Source organism: Amia ocellicauda, chromosome 6 (genome assembly GCF_036373705.1).
Source record: "Amia ocellicauda isolate fAmiCal2 chromosome 6, fAmiCal2.hap1, whole genome shotgun sequence".
In the NCBI taxonomy this organism is placed as follows: Eukaryota; Metazoa; Chordata; class Actinopteri; order Amiiformes; family Amiidae; genus Amia; species Amia ocellicauda.
Genome location: NC_089855.1, coordinates 34696502 through 34717671, shown reverse-complemented (window position 1 = coordinate 34717671; position 21170 = coordinate 34696502). Strand labels below are relative to the sequence as shown.

At 37.3% G+C, this 21170-nt stretch overlaps 1 protein-coding gene across 2 annotated transcripts in view; it reads left to right on the top strand.

Moving 5' to 3' along the window:
- The first annotated feature begins 171 nt into the window (after positions 1-171).
- Positions 172-21170, top strand: part of gja5a (gap junction protein, alpha 5a) — a 28547-nt gene continuing 7548 nt past the window's right edge. Inside the window, exon 1 of one of the 2 annotated variants that reach the window (XM_066707032.1) lies at positions 172-342. The gene's annotated coding sequence lies outside the window, so the exon portion shown is untranslated. Of the gene's footprint in view, positions 343-18636; positions 18754-21170 lie in introns of those variants that run through there. The other variant, XM_066707031.1, reaches the window with a different exon arrangement.

The following is a 21170-nucleotide window of genomic DNA, read 5'->3' as shown; positions in this document are numbered from 1 at the left end:
AGTACCAGGGAGCCAAGTAGGGGGCGAATGGTCGTGGTGGTGTGTGTGTGTGTGTGTGTGTTGGGGGGGGGGGGTTGCTGAAAGGAAGTGCTGAAGCAATGCCAGGCATTTCTTACAATGCACCCTGCGTAAGATTACATTTATATCCTAATCTGTAGGCGCTCCTTTAAATAAAAGTTACCCACAGACAGCTGCTACTGTTTGTCAGCCCAGAGGTCTCCCCCTAGCCTCTCAGGTTCGAAGAAGGCTCTTTGCCTCCCTGTTTCTTCTAAGGATCTTCTATTTATCTTTTCCAGCAGGACCACAGACAGGACTAGCCTTCTATGTGCTGCAGCCAAACAGGTAATTAACATTTTGTACCTTCATATGACCTCTATTTCACAGCACTCCAACTGGGGCGCTGAAAAGTAAATGTGGCTTACACACACCAGACAGCGATTTAGATGCCTTGGTACATTTACACTGACTTATCTCCCTATAGAGCTGATATGCCATGCTTGCTCACTTTCTGTGCAACTGAATAGTAAGAAAGAAAAGAATGGTTAGCACTGCCATGAACACCACACTTGACAATTATTTTTGTTTTAAAGCAGCAAGGGCAGCCTGATTTTTACAAAGCCATTTGTTTGATAGAAAAATACACTTGTTGGCAACTGTTATCTCTTCTGGAACAAACTTGTTTTAATTATTGATGGTAGACAGGTATTTTCATTAAAGTATTCAAAATTGTACCCTTTTTGTAAATCTGAAATATATGGGATATATTTAAAATATATATTTAGTCCTTAATCCATATGTGTCTTTCATATATTGAAAATATATGCTAGAATATTAGGTTGTTATTATAAGTATATTACATTTCTACCCGATAGTAAAAATATGTTTTTTCCATATTGGATTTTGGGCTTATTTTTCTACATATATCAGATATATGTTTAAAAGTCACCAAAAAGGAAAGGATTGGTAAAATATACAAATCATTGTATATACTGTATCAATTATAAATTTACCACTTCTTGAAAACAATTAAATATATGGTATATAACATTAATGTATTGGTCTATGTTTTTGGTCTGTGTTAAACAATATATAAAAAAAAAAATATTTTACATGTTATATTAAAATACATTTTTGAAAAAACAAGAGGCCTGTAACAAAATGTTATTCCTTTGAAATGCTTTAAAAGTGTATTTACATAATTTCTCTCAAAAGCAGGCTATTTTGTTAAATTATTTTCTGAGATTATTCCATTGAACTGGAAGATACTGTCTGTCTGTGAAGTCGCTGTCATTTTTTTCATTTTATGATAAATAACTGGTTTGAGTTAATGTTCTTTCATCGAAGCAAATGATAAAAGGAAATAGGTATTTAAACCATTAGCATTAAATGGGGTAACAGCAATGCTGACAAGTTATTTATACAGAAAACAGGTGTTTGTGAACTCTGGGGTTAGTCTATAAATCATGTTTTTCAACCTGTTCTATAGACAGATCAAAAAAATACAAATCAAATAAACATAAACATTATTTTTGGGAGTAACCCTCTTTTATCTTACAAAGTCCATCTGTGTTTCAGTTGTGACTGTGAGTACACTAATATGAGACAGGGTCAATGTAACAAAAACAGTGCCTCAGTGAACAAATATTATTTTTTTGGAATGTAATAAAACATTGGCACCCAATGTATTTTTGTGATTAAAGTAACACGTACTTGTCTTCACGGCTTAACTTATAAAAATACAGGAAACATCTAAACTAACACACAGGTCAGTCACATATTTTATAGAGCTTTAGGTTTCCTGGACTGTTAGTGCATACTCAGCGTGATTTTACTTATCTCAGCACACAAGCAGTGCCTTAGGAAAATACTTGTGACAAGTACAGCCTTTCCCCTGCATCTTTCAAATTCTGCATTTGGAAGGTGAATTTTCTTCACCGTGGCAAGCATTTTTCTCCACCTACAACACACAGCATAATTAGTAATCAGCAGATGTGAACCAGAGAGGTGTCTGTACACAGTAGAGTTTTGCAAGGCTGTGTAATATGCTCAGCATATTACCTGTCAGTTGTGCCTCCATAAACATGCAAGTGCAGGAGATAAATGCTGGCATTAGGTTCTTCAAAGACTGTGAGCAATTATTGATCAGATATGATAGAAATGTGTGATCCGAACAAACATTGCCTAAAAAAGATTTGGAATATATTTGAAATACATTTGTGTCTGTAAAATTGATGATCAATACGTAATCAATGTATTAATTGTAATTGTAAACTAGATGGTGAGGTTAAGCTCTAGAGTATTTTCTACATATAAAATAAAGATATGGAATACAGACTGGTATTTCAGATATATCCCATATATTTTAAATGTACCAAAAATGGAATATTAAAAATATAAGGATCACACATTTCTACTATGGGTCATGTAGCAGATAATTATTATTTTTATATTTTTTGACAAAGGATGACAGGAGCCACAGTCTAGATTACAAGAATTTGTGCCCTAGTGTAAGCCTTCCCCCTGATCTATACCCCCAGATCTCACAGTCTGCCATGCTTTGTCTACCCACATCTTCCTGGCTGCCCCAGCTGTGTTGCAAGGGGCTGTATTGCCTTCATACTGATCTGAGTGGCCCCTACCCAGTCTTCCCTGCTGCAGTGCTGATGCCTCCTATCTTTGTCTACTGATTAAGGAGATAAAGCTGAGATAAACTATAATGTATTGACCTGGCCATACAAGTGGAGCAGTTTTCTGATCTAGGTTTAATGGTGGAGTTATTTAACAAGATAGGAAGCATGATATTCACCAAAGTAATTCAAATTGTGTTGGTGCTCTAATGGTGCTCTCCTAATAACAATGAAATAAATGTACCTTAATAGAAGGGAGACCCTGCTTTTTAGTGAAGTTATTGAATTACAAACTTAATTGGAGATGCTGACAAAAAAACACTCTGGATGTTACCTCATGCACTAACCACCCCCCATCGTGGACTGCTCTATGCTCCACCCATACACACACACTGATAAATTTTGCAATCACTACCCTGCCTTAAATGTATATGTTTATTGCAAAGATCTACATGGAAACAGTTTGACAAAGAGTGGCCCAGTGCAGCAATGAGAATATTTGCATTTTGACAAAGTGTTGTTGAAAGCAAAAAGTTGTGTTTGGGTGTTCTGGGAGGTGGTAGGCAGTTATTCTACTCCTGTGAAATCAAAGTAGCTCTCCCACAGGATTACAAGCCATTAGAATACACATAATATTTATTCAATTGCTGAATGAGAAAAAACACACAGCCCTGTGCTTCTTTGTATTTTAACAGCATGCCAGCAAGGTTTACCATTCCTCTCCTGTTTCAGTGGTTCCAATGGACCATTAAACATTAATCCCCAGCACAAATTACATGTGTGGAAGTGGTACAGGAAAATCTGCTCCCAATCATTGTAGAGCTACTGTGCCTTTCTTTTCACTCAATTTTTAAAAAGAAAGTTACCAAATAGGTTTTTTGGACATTTGATTCCTAAGGAGAAAGGGCCCTTCACCTGTGTTTGCATCCTTAGTATGTTCCTTGAATTGACCGCCCAGTCAGTTCACATTTTTTATCATAGCCACCCTTTCAGGGACATCGAGACCATTAACTGTATTTCTGCAGAAAGACTGTATCTCTCTTATAAGGCATGTGAGCTCAAAAACTAAATGAAGTCCGGACATCTGCTTAATCACAGTCCAATCTGACTTTAATGAACAATGGCCCAATCTCTCCACGCTCGCAGGAATAAACTTAATGTAATATTACTGTAAATACTTGCCATTTTCTCAAAGGTGCATTGGTCAAATGCTTGGAACAAATGAATCGACTTTCTAAATATTTATAGTGAGGGGTCCTTGTTAAGAGCTTTGCAGAGTACATAGAAGCAATCAAGGCCTGGCAGAAAGTTGGCAGAACCGGAGCAGAGTTAAGGCATATACGAGCTCTTCTGAGAAAACCCAGCAAAGTAGGGTGACAACACAAGTCTCACTGGTCCAAAGCAGAGTCTTAACATACCTCAATCCCACCAGAAACATCCATTAAGACACACACAGACACAATCCTGACTAGGAGACCCATGGTAGGGAAGCACAAGATACACCACAATAATCAAATTCAAAAGACATTAATAAAATAAGAATCACTCACAGCGCACACAAACATAACTTAGCTTAACAGACTTGAGTTATCAGGCAGCTTTGAGACAGTCCTGTGATGTGGCATCCACAGATACCCAGTCCTTGGCTGCTGAAACACCAATGATGGCCAAAAACCCATGGATACCCTGGACACTTCTCACTTAAGTGGACTATTTAAAGTTTATACAATGCATATGAAACCTGTTATTAAAGTTGCCTATTATTAAAGCTGAACAGCTACTGATGTGTCCTCTTCGTTACGTGTTAAAGAAGTACCTGCTTAATGACTGCAGTTAGTGCCCTACACATGACAAATAGAGCAAGATTTGATTCAGGAGGGTGAGAGTTCTCCACATACATTGTGAGTTTAATAACTTTTGTCAGTCTTACTGGAACAAAAAAGCTGCCTCTTTTCAGCTGTGTTATTTAACAACTTTTTATTTCAAACTTTTCCATAATATCTAAAACACACCCCTGAAGAGAACAGTGTTCTGTTTTTCATTGAGAGTCCCAGGGAAATGCAGGTTCTGTAAATACACAGACTGACTTTGAAGTTCACAAAGCTGAGTTTCAATTTGTAAATCAACCATGCCCCCTACTGATGTTATCAGCTATCCACTTTTGAAGGATTAAAACACCAGCAGAAAGATGTCATTAGCTATCAAATGTTAGATCCCCTAGAAAAGATATACACTATGTACAAGTGTTATCTGTTTTGCACTGTATACATAGTAGAATTATATAACACATAACACACAAGTGGCAAAGCTTGCCAGTCTTGGATCTTGGTGTTTTGCTGTATTTTTTACCTATAGGAGCAAGACATATTATGTTGCATACAGAAGTCTGGTAAACATGTTTTTGTCAAACTTGTAAATTGTTGATGTATAGATCACAAACAGTATACCAATTATGTAACTGTCTGTAGGTGATATGGAAGAGAAATTTAGAAATGTATTCTGAAAGTGTATATACATATACAGCATAATTGCCATATACATGTTCATAATAATATATATATATATATATATATATATATATATATATATATATATATAAAAAGACATTTTTAAAATGACATAAATTTGCTTAAAGTTTTCTTGGGATTGTTTTCTTTCACTACATGAAGGATGTGACCATTAAACTGTAGTGTCTATCAAAACATACATACAAATGTAATTCAAAGTATTCACATCTTTCATTCAACACAGCTATTCTATTAATCATTTTGTTTAGTCAATTTTGATAATTTTTTACTCTATGTTATTAACTTTTTGGGGTTATTTAACACAGCCATGAATTGAGTTAACAGATGGGAGTGTAAACTGTGGCGTTCCCATAAGAAGTTGGATGTCAGGATGGTAACTATGGAAATATACATTTAAAACAATTATAACAGCAAGTGGGGAAGTGCAGCTTTAACTTTCAGAATCTGAAACACATGATTTTTATTTTTGTGAACTGTAAATTCACTTTTGCTTCTGTGCATTTTCCCCTGCAGTAAAAACAAATTTCTTTGAAGTTAATTTTATGGTAATTTTGAACGTTAAAAAACAAAAAGAACGTTTGTAAAGATTGAAAGTCTGATTACAATGCATGTCAAACAAAACGCTAGTCACACAGTCTACTATTTTGGTCTTGGTAGATTTATTGGCATTCTCCCCAGTTTTTGAGAACTGCTTGCATCTTTATGAGACTCTTTAGACCTAAGAAAGTGGATTCACCTTCATGCTTCAAAATTCAAAATTCAGAATTCTCACAGTGTCCCCCCCCGCATGCCAAATTAAAGGTTTTTGACCGATCATCCCTAAATCATGTCTTCTCCTTACTACGCAAGTTTACCACAGGAGTGTTGCATTTTTACCATGGTTTCACTATTGTAATTGTACAAACTTTTACAGTGATTTGTGTTCTAAAGTAATGTGCTTTCACTGTGTTATTATACTATGGTATGCCATAGTAAATATGCCTTTTGAAATATTTATCATGGTATTCCCATAGTCCAGTGTAGTAAACAACAGTGAACAGTGCAGAACAGTGAACGCACCTTGAACCCATATGAAAACACTGCATAAATATGGTAAAATGTTAAATGTCTGAAAAAAAAATGAAAGTGTTGACTGCAATGTATTGTCCTCAGTTTGCCCTACCTCCATTCAGTTAGGTGCATTGTATTGGACTCACTGAGCTGCACTTTTCATGCCCTGTTTAAGTGTTCTGTCAAGCTGGAGCTTCTTATGAGGGCGATTTCCTTTTTGGAGCTGGTCACTAGGAAATCATATTGTTTAAAATTACTTCCTTAAAAAAAAAAAGAACCAAGATGCCAAATAAACCTTTCTGCTTTGAACAGATGGAGATTTTCTACTTCCCCTTAAAATGCACATACGGTCCTGTTCCCACAATGCACACCCATTAGTGTTTAAGATAGTCAAAGAGGGGTCTTTAGGTAGGAAGCTGGAGTTAGATGATATAACGTCTACCACTCGAGAAATGTTTAAACAAACAGCAATTTATTATAGTGGTAGAGTTTGACTTATTACAAAGGTAAAAAAGCTGGTCTAAGCCATCAATGAAGAAGCTATTAATATCCAAAATCGAGACTATTCTGTTGTATTTGTATTCGGGTTTTAGTTTTGTTTATAAAAAACATACATATTCAAATTTGAACAACCAGCCCACTCCAGTGTCAGTTGTGGTAAGTGATGTATGTTGTTCTTGGCCTAGGAAGATTAATTGTACTATCTATGACTGACAAGATTCCTTTTTCCCATAGCACATCATTTAATCCACACAACTCACTCGCTTCTGCACACCTATCTAATTCATTTTATTAGATAGATTTAATTCATTTCAAAATTACACAATTTTGGAATTTTAGCTTGACAGAAATCATGGATAGAACATGTGCAGCAAAGTTTGCTTAAGGGGAAACATTAATCAGCTTGTTTATTGTTTATTGAGATTATTGTTGCATTTGAACCGACAGTAGGTTATTCCTTCTTGACTTTTGTTTTGCCACTTGAATTTGAAATCCCTTAATGAGTCATACACCACCCAGAATGGTGTTCTATGGTGCAATAACTGATTATAGTCTACACCTTTTCCTTGCTGGAGACAACCCAATGCAAGCAGACACCTAATTTCCTTCACTATTGTTGTTGCCTCTGTTTCTTGGCATGTCAATTTGGTTAAACTGATGGGATAACTGTATGCCACAAGATGACTGGACATACACAACAATGATAAATGTATGTTTTGTTGGGACTGGCATCAAGATTTATGTGAAACTGGTAATTGTCTTCAGATGTAATTAATATGACTTATATGATGTAGATATATTAATGCAGATTAATAAAACGTTAGTATCAATGATGCAGTAGTATCCCTCCCTGTCATGAAAGAAGTTAAGTCGGTCATTTTCTATGTTGTAACATCAAATTAGTGAATCGGAATCTGAAATCACATTATCAGCAAAGACAATCTGCCCTGCAATGTATTTGCAATTCTATGAAATCTGATATAAATCTAATCAGAAATATGAAAAAAGTGAAAGCAGTACATTCAGTCTAATGGGAATATTGTATTTTGGTGGTAGGAGTGTGAACTTGGAATGGAACCGCTAGTGACATTTAACAGTTATTGCTTTAAGCTGCATATTATTTAGATTTTATGCCATCGCTTCACTAACCAGAGCAAACATGGGAACACATTTAAAAAAATCAGCTCATTGTGTAGGGTGCATGAGATTGACAAGAGCTGAAATAAAAAAGTCATTCATCATGCAATAAAAACTGATTTAAACATGTGACCTGATTAAATTTATATAACTGCATATAAGCTATTATTAGATATTTTAAAATAATCATCATCATCAATTGATTTTTGATTTTATCAATTAAAGTATAAATGTTTTAAATGACTAGAAAATTATTGATATGATAAAGACAGTAGGAGAAGACTGCTCTATATTTATATTATTTTTACCACATAAAAGATGAGAAGATTAAAGTATAAACTTTGCAGGCATGGCATGGAAAAGCTGAAGCTGAAGATTGATGCAAGTGTAAACATCTTGATTGTGATGATGATGATTAAGCTCTAGTAGACCTAATACCTTTCCTACAGTTATATAAATGTAATCAGGTCACATGTATAAATCTGTTTTTATTGCATACATGTTTTTTGTATTCTGACTGTTGTCAATGCCATATATATATATATATTTATTATTATTATTTATATATATATATATATATATATACACACACACACACACACACAGTACTGTGCAAAAGATTTAGGCAGGTGTGAAAAAATACTGTAAAGTAAGAATGCTTTCAGAAATAGACATATTAATAGATTATACTTGATTATATCTATTAACAAAATGCTAAGTGAGTGAATACAAGAAAAATCTACATCAAATCAATATTTGGTGTGACAACCCTTTGCCTTCAAAACAGCAATTCAATTCTTCTAGGTACACTTGCACACAGTTTTTGAAGGAACTCGGCAGGTAGGTTGGATCAAACATCTTGGAGAACTAACCACAGTTCTCCTGTGGATTTAGGCAGCCTCAGTTGCTTCTCTCTCTTCATGTACTCCCAGGCAGACTCGAAGATATTGAGATCAGGGCTCTGTGGGGGCCATACCATCACTTCCAGGACTTATTCTTCTTCCTGCTGAAGATAGTTCTTAATGACTTTCGCTGTATATTTGAGGTCGTTGTTATGCTGCAGAATAACTTTGGGTCCAATCAGATGCCTCCCTAATGGTATTGCATGATGGATAATTATCTGCCTGTACTTCTCAGCATTGAAGACCATTCATTCTGACCAAATCCCCAACTCCATTTGCAGAAATGCAGCTACAAACTTGCAAGGAACCTCCACCATGCTTCACTGTTGCCTGCAGACACTCATTCATGCACTGCTCTCCAGCAGCCCTTCGTCGAACAAACTGCCTTCTGCTACAGCCAAATATTTCAAATTTTGACTCATCAGTCCAGAGCACCTGCTGCCATTTTTCTGCACCCCAGTTCCTGTGTTTTCATGCATAGTTGAGTCACTTGGCCTTGTTGCCACGTCAGAGGTATGGCTTTTTGGCCGCAAGTCTTCCATGAAGGCCACTTCTGACCAGACTTCTCCGGACAGTAGATGGGTGTACCAGGGTCCCACTGTTTTCTGCCAATTCTGATGGCACTGCTGGACACTCCAACTGTAATGATGATGTGTCTCATCTGCTACAGTAAGTGTCCTTGGCCGACCACTGCGTCAACGGACCACAACGTTGCCCGTCTCTTTGTGCTTCTTCAAAAGAGAAATTTCTGCCTGGGAGAGACCTTGCTGATGCAGTATAACTACCTTGTGTCTTGTTGCTGTGCTCAGTCTTGCCATGGTGTATGACTTTTGAAAGTAAACTGTCTTCAGCAACCTCACCTTGCTAGCTTGCAAGTTTGGCTGTTCCTCACCCGTTTGTTCACCAGTTTTATTCCTCCTACACAGCTGTTTCTGTTTCAGTTAATGATTGTGTTTCAACCTACATATTGACTTGATGATCATTAGCACCTGTTTGGTATAATTGTATAATCATACACCTGACTATATGCCTACAAAATCCCTGACTTTGTGCATGTGAACCTAGAAGAAATGATACTGTTTTGAAGGCAAAGGGTGGTAACACCAAATATGAATTTGATTTAGATTTTTCTTCTGTTCACTCACTTTGCATTTAGTTAATTGATAAATATAATCTATAAACATGTATATTTTTGAAAGCATTCTTACTTTACAGCATTTTTTTACACCTGCCTAAAACTTTTGCACAGTACTGTACATTTATATACATCTCTGTAAACAATTAAGAGACCACTTCAAATTTTTCTTAAATCAACATCTCTACATGTATGGCAGCCATTCCATTCCAGTGTCTGTTGAATTCCAACATAGGCACACTTAATTCTACTGAATGAGGTACTGATTAGGTGATCACCTGAACCAAATCTTGATGAGGAAAAGTATAAAAACCACTGCTGTGGTCATCACTATCCTCTTGCAATAGGACCTGCTGGATGGCAAAAACAGTGAACATAAAGAACATAAGAATGTTTACAAATGAGAGGAGGGCACTCGACCCATTGTGCTCGTTTGGTGTCCATTAATAACTAAGTGATCCAAGGATCATATCCAGTCTATTTTTAAATGTTCCCAAATTTTCAGATTCAACCACATCACTGGGGAGTTTGTTCCAGATTGTAACAACTCTCTGTGTGAAGAAGTGTGTTTTTTTTTTAATACCTTGAAGCCCAATTTCCATTTGTGTCCCCGGGTGCGTGTGTCCCTGCAGATCTGCAAAAGTTCATCTGCCAGGTGTCGGCCCACAACTGAATATTATCTAAGTCCCTTTGAATAACCTGTGCTGCCGAGATTGTATCTGCCAAGCCACCTATTTTATCATCTATCATCTGCAAATATGACAAGTTTGCTAACTATCCCAGAGTCCAGATCATTAATATAGATTAGAAACAGCAAAGGCCCTAGTACTGATCCCTGTGGAACTCCACTAACAACCTCACTCCAGTTAGAAGCAACACCTCTAATTGACACCCTCTTTTTCCTATACATCAACCAGTTCATAATCCATCTACTTCACCCTGAATACCTACAGCTTCCAATTTGAGGATCAGTCTTTGGTGTGGAACCTTGTCAAAAGCTTTTTGAAAATCTAAGTACATCATATCATATGCTTTCACATGGTCTACAGCTGCAGTTAAAAAAACTCCAAAAAATTTGTAAGACATGATCTGCCTCGTCTAAACTCATGTTGACTATCTCCAAGAATATGGTTTTCATTAAGATGCTCCTCTATTTTCTGTCTAATCATTTTTTCCAATATTTTACAAGTGATGCAGGTGAGACTGATTGGTCTGTAATTTCCTGGCTCAGTTTTGTCCCCTTTCTTGTGGATTGGTATGACATTTGCTGTCTTCCAGTCAGTTGGCACATCCCCTGTTCTAAGTGTCTTTTGGAATATTTGAGTAAGCGGCCTAAAAATAATTTCCATTATTTCTTTAAGTACTGTTGGAAATATACCATCTGGCCCAGGTGATTTGTTTGTTTTTAATTCTGCTAGTCCCTTTAGTACCCCCTCCTCATTTATCTTGATCTATTTTTGGGTTTGACTGGACTGATTGTTAACCTGTGGCATGTTATCAGTTTTTTCTTTTGTAAAAACCTATGTGAAATACTAATTTAGAACATTTGCCACATCTTGTTTGTTTTCCAAGATACTTCAATTTTTGCCCTTTAGCTGTTTCACTTCCTCCTTTATTGACCTCTTATTGAAACTCTTTGCATTAGTTTTAGCTACAAGAGCTATGTTTCTTTCTATTTCCCTCTTTGCTTTCCTGATCCCTTTCTTAAGATCTCTTTGCAGCTCAACATTCTTTGTGTTTTGTTTAATCTCTATCTTTTGTATGTGCTATACAACATTTTCTTTCTTTTGATATTTTTTTGTATACCTCTATTAAACCATTTTGGCCAATGTTTTTTGGTCCTCAATTTGCTACGTTTTGGTACAAATTTCTCCTGGGCCTCCAGTAGTATATTCTTAAAATATAACCATCCATTTTCAACTGAATCTATATCCAGAGTGCTCCAGTCTACGTCTTCTAAGTGTCGCCTCAGGGTTTGCTTTTCTAAAATTGTAGACCATTGTTTTAGACTTGGTCCTTGTTTATTTGAAAGAATGCCTCAAAGCTAACCATATTGTGATCACAGTTTGCCATTGGTTCTCTAACTAATGTCCCTCTGACTATATCTTGGTCATTTGAAAATATCAAGTCAATGTATGCACTCTCCCTGGTTGGTTCCCTGACAAATTGAGTTAGAAAGCAGTCATTTACCATCTCAACCATTTCTATTTCTGCTTCTGTAGTCCCAACTGGGCTTTCCCAGTCTATGTTTGGGAAATTGAAATACCCCATGATAACAGCCACATCCTACATACAGTCCTGATTACATTGTACAATGCAACATCTTTCTGAATATCTGAGTTTAAATATTCTGTTTCGTTACTAGGATCTAATTTGTAATTTGTAATGTAATTTCTGACATATAATGCTACCCCACCACCTCTTCGATTTTACCTGTCTCTCCTAAACTGTGTGTATCTTTTCAACTTGTATTCATCCCCATCATTTTCTGTAAGCCATGTTTCCATCACTCCTACAACATCATAGTCACCTGCCAGCACTGTGGCTTCTAGGTCTAACATCTTGTTTCTTATACTCCTGGCATTGAGGTACAAACACTTCAGGACTTTCCTACTAGCAGTTTTCCTTGGTTTTCTTTCCTTAGTGGAACATCTCCCATTGTCAGAGCTCCCTGCCCACCTGGTCCCTAGTTTAAAAGATTCTCAATTACTCTGCACATATGCTCTCCCAATGCATTAGCCCCCCTTCTGTTGAGATGTAGACCATCCGGTTTGTACAGGTCCCACCTATCCCAGAAGAAAGACCAATTAAGAAAACTACTGTGAAGTTTCTGCTGTTTAGTTTAATTCATAAGTCTTTAAATTTGTCTTGCAAAACCTCTGTCTTACCTTTACCAATGTCATTGGTTCCAGTGTGGACCATGACCAGTGGATTTCCCCCGGCTTTGGCTAGTAGCCCGCATACTAGTTTAGGGAGACTGCAACCTGAGCACCAGGCAGGCAAGATACCATGCGGTTCTCCTTATCACTTATAAACCTCTAAGAATTGAGTCTCCTACTATAACTACCTCCCTGTTCTGGGGGGGGATTGGGCACCATGGTGCTCTGGTGCTCAACTGCCCTCCCGTCACCCTTGGAGATGTCTCTGTCCACACTCAGTGTCCAGCAGTTGGAACCTGTTGGGCATTTCTAGCTCTTGAGATGTCTCTAAGGGTTGTGTGCGCCCTTTTCTGCGGTTACGACCTACTGTAACCCAGCAGTTCTCTACACTTTCCTGCTCTAAGGTCTCAACTCTCCTAGGTTTTGGTGTGCACACCATCTCTCTCATGATCTTATTGACTAATTCTTCTATATTACTAATATAGTGCAGATCAACAAGCTGGGCCTCAAGATCATGGACCTTGATCTCTAGGACTTCAACATGCAGACAATGTTCACAAATGAAATCTTCTTGAATTAGTTCATCCAGGAAGGCAATCATTCTGCAAACCTGACACTGTAGTGGCCACATGCTTCTAAATTTAGTAACTTGTTAGTGCCCTAAAGACTGTCTCTTGGTTTTAGTCCCCTAATTCAAGTGCTTGCCTTTTTATTTTGTTATCAAGAAAGAGCGCAGCTGTTTCACTGTAGCTGCTTAAATACAGCTTAAATACAGTGTTCAGCTTCTGGCCACCAATTGACACCTCACTGACTAAGTGACTCCACCTCCAGATTCCCAAACTAGGTCACCTTTCCTTCAATCTAGTCTAACCACACAACAGCTGGACCAAATGAACTACAATTAAGGCAAACTAGGAATAAGATTTACTTCAATTAAGGCAAATCTAAAGGCAAGGGGCCGGATTAAATCAAAACTTTGACCCACCCGCTAATAGAAAACTACAGAATTGTACTCAGTTGCAGCTTCATTTTTAGTAAGATTACACTTTCTTCTAATCATTAATGTAACCACTATGATGAACAGGTTTGTAGTTTTCTATTAGCGGATGGGTCAAAGTTTTTGATTTAATCTGGCCCAAGATTAGGAATGCTAAGACTTTCTGAAAGTAAAAACACAACAAAAAAGCTCTCTCTCTAATCACACCTGTCCTGTGTCTGACTTGGGTAACTCCCAAACACTTCTTGTACTAATAGTAGTACCTCTATTGGTACTATTGACCATGCCAAAAGAGTTGAAAAGGAAAGTTTTGAGTGAGGAAAAGAAGGGTTATATTCTGGCTTTACTGGCAGAGGGATAAAGTGAGCGTCGGGTTGCTTCCATCCTTAAAATTTCAAAGATGGTGGTTCAAAAGAACAAGGTCAAGCATCAGACATTGGGGACAACAAAGCTACAGACCGGCAGAGGGCGAAAACTACTCTCCACTGACCGGGATGACCGCCAACTCATTTGAATGTCACTCAACAACTGTAGGATGACATCAAGTGACCTACAGAAAGAATGGCAAATGGCAGCTAGAGTGAAGTGCATGGTGAGGACGGTTTGAAACAGGCTCCTAGGAGTAGGGCTGAAGTCATGCAAAGCTAGAAAAAGACCTTCATCAATGAGAAGCATAGAAGAGCCAGACTTAGGTTTGCAAAAGACCATAAGGATTGGACCGTAGAGGACTGGAGTAAGGTCATCTTCTCTGATGAGTCAAATTTTCAGCTTTGCCCAACACCTGGTCTTGTAATGGTTAGACAGGGACCTGGAGAGGCCTACAAGCCACAATGTCTCACACCCACTGTGAAATTTGGTGGAGGATCGGTGATAATCTGGGGGTGCTTCAGCAATGCTGGAATCGGGCAGATTTGTCTTTGTGAAGGACACATCAATCAAGCCAGGTACAAGGTTGTCCTGGAAGAAAACTTGCTTCCTTCGGCTCTGACAATGTTCCCCAACTCTGAGGATTGTTTTTTCCAGCAGGACAATGATCCATGCCACACAGCCAGATCAATCAAGGTGTGGATGGAGGACCACCAGATCAAAACCCTGTCATGGCCAGCCCAATCTTCAGACCTGAACCCCTTTGCAAACCTCTGGAATGTGATCAAGAGGAAGATGGATGGTCACCAGGCATCAAACAGAGCTGAGCTGCTTGAATTTTTGCGCCAAGAGTGGCATAAAGTCAGCCAACATCAATGTGAAAGACTGGTGGAGAGCATGTCAAGATGCATGAAAGCTGTGATTGAAAATCAGGGTTATTCCACCAAATATTGATTTCTGAACTCTTCCTAAGTTAAAAAAAATAATATTGTGTTGTTTAAAAATGAATATTAACTTATTTTCTTTGCATTATTCGAGGTCTGACAACACTGCATCTTTTTTTAATTTTGACCAGTTGTCATTTTCAGCAAATAAATGCTCTAAATGACAATATTTTTATTTTGAATTTTGGAGAAATGCTGTCAGTAGTTTATAGAGTAAAATAAAAATGTAAATTTTACCTAAACACATACCTATAAATAGTAAAACCAGAGAAACTGATAATTTTGCAGTGGTCTCTTAATTTTTTCCAGAGCTGTATATATGTACTTTTTCACAAAGTGTCTTGAAATAAACAAAATATCAGATAAATGGAACAATGCAACCATCATTCTCCTTCACAAGAAAGGAGACCAAGAAGATCTGAAGAACTACAGTGGCTCTCAAAAGTATTCACCCCCTTGGACTTTTCCACATATCATTGTGTTACAATATGACATCAGAATGGATTTAATCATTAGTTTTTGCCATTGATAAACACAGAAAATGTCCATATTGTCAAAGTGAAAAATATAATCTGCAAATTGTTCTAAATTAATTACAAATACAACACAGAAAATAATTGAATGCATAAGTAATCACCCCCTTTGCCATGACACACCTGATTGAGCTGTGGTGAAACCAATTGTCTTTAGGGAGGTTCCACAGTTGGTTAGTACAATTCCTAACAAAAATGACATCATGAAGACAAAGAAACATTCTAGTCAAATCCAGAATAAAGTTCTTCAAAAGCACCAATCAGGGGTAGGATATATAAACATTTCCAAGGCACTGAATATCCCCCAGATTACAGTAAAGTCTATTATTAAGAAATAAAGAGAATATGGCAGAACTTTGAATCTACCTAGATCAGGCTGTCCAAAAAACAGAGTATCCGTGCGAGGGATTCCATGAAGAGATCTATGGCAACAGTAGCTCGGGTGCTTCACAAAAGTGGCCTTTATGGGAGAGAAAAAAACTCACATCAAATCTCGGCTAGAGTTTGCCAGAAGGCACTCTGAGACCAAGTGGAGGAAGATTATATGGTCTGATGAGACCAAAATAGAGCTTTTTGCCCTCAGCATTAACCGCTACATTTGGCGCAAGGCTAACAAAGCACATCATCCTGAGAACACCATCCCTACCATGAAGCATGGTGGTGGCAGCATCATGCTATGGGAATGCTTCTCTGTGTCAGGGCCTGGAAACCTTGTAAAGATAGGGGGCAAAATGAATGCAGCAAAGTACAGAGAAATCCTGGAAGAAAACCTGCCGATGTCTGCAAGAGACCTGGGACTTGGGAGAAGCCACACTGTGGCTTAAAAACAAAAAGGTGAATGTCCTGGAGTGGCCCCATTAAAACCCAGACCTCAATCCAATTGAGAATACGTGGAAAGAGTTGAAAAATTCTGTTCACCAAAGGTCCTCTTCCAACTTGATGGAGCTTGAGCAATTTTGAAAAGAAGAATGGGCAAAAATTGCTGTGTCCAGATGTGCAAATCTGGTAGAGACTTATCCAAATAGACTCATGGCTGTAATTGCTACCAAGGGTGCCTCTACCAAATATTGACTGAAGGGGGTGATTACTTATGCATTCAATTATTTTCTGTTTTGTATTTGTAATTCATTTAGAACAATTTGGAAATTATATTTTTCACTTTGACATTATGGACATTTTCTATGTGAATTAGTGGAAAGAACTCCTGATTAAATCCATTCTGATTGTTGTAACACAATGAAATGTGGAAAAGTACAAAGGGGATTAATACTTTTGAGAGCCACTGTATAGGCCCATTAGTCTACTTCCCAAGTATTTACAAAGATGTTAACACATTGCTTTCAAGACACACTGGACAATGCAGAGAACAAACAGGATTCAGAAGTGGATATAACATAATGGATCATATAGAAGTTGTCAGAGAAATGTTGGAAAGATGCAGAGAATATGAGCTTACTCTGTGACTGGGCTTTGTTGACTATAAGAAAGCATTTGATTCAATATATACAATCTAAGTCATCAGAGCTCTAAGAAATAAAAACATTGAGGAAACCTACATAACTCTTATTTAATATATCTGCAACAATGCTACATAAACAATCTGACACCACTAAGACACTGACAAGATCAAGATTTGTAAAGGAGTACATCAAAGAGACATGATCTCTCCATAAATGTTCACAACAACAGAAGAAGTGTTCAAGACTTTGGATTGGGAAGAAATAGGAATCAAGTTACAGAGCTCATTTGAACAATTTACGTTTTGCAGATGACATTTATGGGTGTGAAACCTGGTCACTTAATGCCAAAATGTTACAAAAACTGCAGACAACACAAAGAAGCAAGGAAAGATGTATGTTTGGAATAACAAGAGGAGATGGAAAAATACATTAATGGATCCAAGAACATCCAAAATATGTGTGAAAATGCGAGAATGTCAATGGGCGGGACACATTGCAAGAAGAACAGATTGAAGATACACAAACGAAGATATTGAATGGATTCCAAGAGATGAAAACAGACATAGAAGATGACCACATAAAAGATGGGAAGGCATTACATGGAAAATAGGAGTTGTAGATCAAAGCAAGTGGAAACATCTTGGGGAGGCTTTCATTTAGATGTGAATAAATATAAGGTTATGGTGATATATATATATATATATATATATATATATATATAGTGAGGCGTGGTGAGGATCTGCCCCAATCTGCGGTATACTTCCCCAGATCCGGGGAAGGGCTGACTCAGCTGACTCAATGTTCCCACCATGACTGGCTACCTACCTCTATAAAACAGGGAAGCAATCAGCTTCCTGTTGTTGGGAAGGCAGGAGGTGAACCTAGGAGGAGGGTGCATTGGAGAACAAGCACGTGTGAGTGAAGGATTGCTGATAGAAGGATTGCTTTGGTTATTGGGAATTTGTTTTTGGATTACAGATTAAGACTTGGATCACAGACTTGTTTGCCAGTGTTTGTGTTTTATTAGTTGTGTTTAGTGAGGGACTTGATTTACATGTTTAGGTAGGCTCGAGAGGAGCTAGGTTTTGATTTGGTTGTGTGTATGTCCTTTTGGTTTTCACAATGAGCACTGTACATAATAAATACGCACTTACTTCCCCACATCCCTGTCTTGTTGTTTCTCGAACCCCGATTTTAGATCCCTGGCAGTGTGGGCAAAACGCACCACGCTGTCACACACACACATACATACATACATATATATATATATATATATATATATATATATATATATATATATGTGTGTGTGTGTGTGTGTGTGTGTGTGAGTGAGAGAGAGTTAACTTAATAATATTAAAGTTCGAAGCTCATTCACATTTCATGACTGTGAAATACATTTACAAATCCATTATATGATTATGTAAGAAAAATAGATAAACTGATTATGTGTGCAAAATTAACTGTTCTGGACTGACCCTCCTTATTTTCATTATTACGTTTTTTCCCAGACCCCTAAGCCCCACCTTCATAAGCACAAAGTCCCCTGTGGATAAGTAGTAAGGCCCTTCCCATTTTACATCTCTCCCAGAGAGTATAGTGCAAGAAGCTCAGATTTTCCAGAGATAGTGTCTGTCACTACTGATGTTCCATGGATTACAGTGAAGCTGAATTGTGCTCCTGCTCTGTCAAAACTGGTAGGAATGTTCACCCACTTGTTTTCTGTCTATTTAATTTGTAATTAAATACATAAAGTGCAGGTTCATATTCATGAACACCTCTTTAATACAGGCTTAAGTAATGAACTGCCATGTTACAAAAGGGGTGATTTCTCTTCTGGCATTTTTTCAACTGTAGCTTTCTTGGAATGTGATTTTTGTTTCTGTATTAAAAAAGCATCTTTCTACACTTGTTTCTACCAGGGAGGGCATTTATCTTTCCATCTCCTAATTATATTAATGCAATTGACAGGAAGAGGAAAAAATAAAAGGATTTAAAGTATCTTCTGACCTTTATAATATAATTTTGTCCAATATTTTTAACTTGATTGGGGCATATTGCAGGCAAACCTAACTTTATCAAAAGTTTTTTTATTTTCATTAAATGGTGGTCCTGGATCAGCTGTAATGTGCTGTGATGAGTCAGGGTGCCTAACAACCTTACATTAGTTTAGTTTAATCAAAGTTAAACTTTTTGGAAAACTTTTGAAAAAAGCCAACGAGTACTAAAGGCATTGCCTGTAAATGTATTTAAATGAAAGTCTTTCGTATAGAGTTCCAAAGTTTACTCATATAGAAAACACATTTAGCCATTGACTAAACTCCTGGGTGAAATACATGTGCATGAGTCAGCTTTGTTCAGCACACTGGTTTCATTTCTGTACCCATAGCATCTGTTCATAACTAAACTGCACACTTAACCAGATAGCACGATTAGCAAATAGTGTGATACATACAATATGGATAAGTAAATGTTTGTAGGCAGGTAATCGTTCTCTATGGGATCATCTCACCTAAGCTCACTGCAAGAATTCTGGGTGACATCTTTGTCATCATTGCTGGCCTGTGGCCCATAGGCACAATCAGTGGAGCCAAAACTCTGTGATGCAGTTTCCGAGAAACTCCTAATGTTTGGCCAACCTGAGGGGAAGTTACCATGAAACCCCACTGCTGAATTTTGTTTCTCAGAACTTAGAACTGAACGTCTAGCAATTGAATGGAACACATTGACCCACGAATAGATAAAGAGCTGTCTCTTTGAAATGTCAAGTAACTACTTTTCGGATGAACATTTTTGTTTAATATATATATATATTTTTTTATAACAAAGCCTTCACATCTCCATGAAAGTGTTATCCTTGTTAATATGTTTGCTCTACATTTGAATTTGGTAAGATATATTTAAGATAAAATGTACTGGCAAGCAAAGCAGGGATTGTGTTTCCATTGGAACGTGATGTGGGAACTGCCTTTTTTCTTATAATTGTTTCTTCCTTCCCAATTAATTGTGACATTAAGAAAAAAAACAAAATGCATTCACTAGTCTTGAGCAAATTTCAAGCAGGGATGTATCATACAATATATACAAAATGAAATATGCCATTACTAAGAGAGCTAACATTAAAGGAAGATATATATCCTAGGAATAAAATTAAAACAAATACAAATCAGAAGCAAACACTTCTTGTTTATTTGGTCTTCATCAACTGGGACATTTTGGAGTATTTCATATTATCTACTTTTCCCAGTTATTTAATTTCCTTCTTCTTGTGTATCTTATTGTAAGAATTATGAACAAAAAAAGCTGTTATTTTTCCTTAGATAGTTAATTGCTTTGGGCAATATGTAATGCTGCAAAACAACAGACAATAGTATCAGCACATTAATAGGCCAGGCAAATGAAATGCGGCAACATGCTAAGTTGCCCATAGGGAAAACTGTAAAGTGTCACACAGACATACCAGGATGTTGTGAGAAATTCTCAGCCAAATATAGAAAGCATAACCGGAGACGGCTACTGCTGAGTTTACCCAGACAAGCCAAATCACTATCTTTTGTCTGCCTTGTGTTTCATTTATGCCCTGTCTTTTGCAGGTACAACACAATTGGACTTGGTTGTTTGATTATACATAAGATTGTCTGTAACCAGCTACAGCAGCTAGGTTTTCCTTATGAGAATGGCTTATGTATAGATTGTAATATATTGTGAGACAGAGAGAGAGAGAGAGAGAGAGAGAGAGAGAGAGAGAGAGAGAGACATTATAAGTGCAGCAGAATAATGTCAAACAGAGCACAGTGCAAAGGAGATATACAAGAAGAAAGCATGCAATAAATTCAAAGAACAAACAAGGGGGAGATGAATAAAGAAACGATAATAATATGGGCTAGTTAAGGATGTTATGGGTTACACTGTGGTTAAAAATCAACAACAAACAGACAACTGCTAACTTATTAAATTAGGTCTAGAGCAGGGGTTCCCAATGTCTGGTGATGGAGGGCTAATTTCCCAACGTTGCATGGGATGGGGGGCCGCAGTAGAAAATGAACCACCGATGAAAACTATATATATCCCAAATCATACCTTTTTATTTCCTATACATTTCTGTTAGGGAACA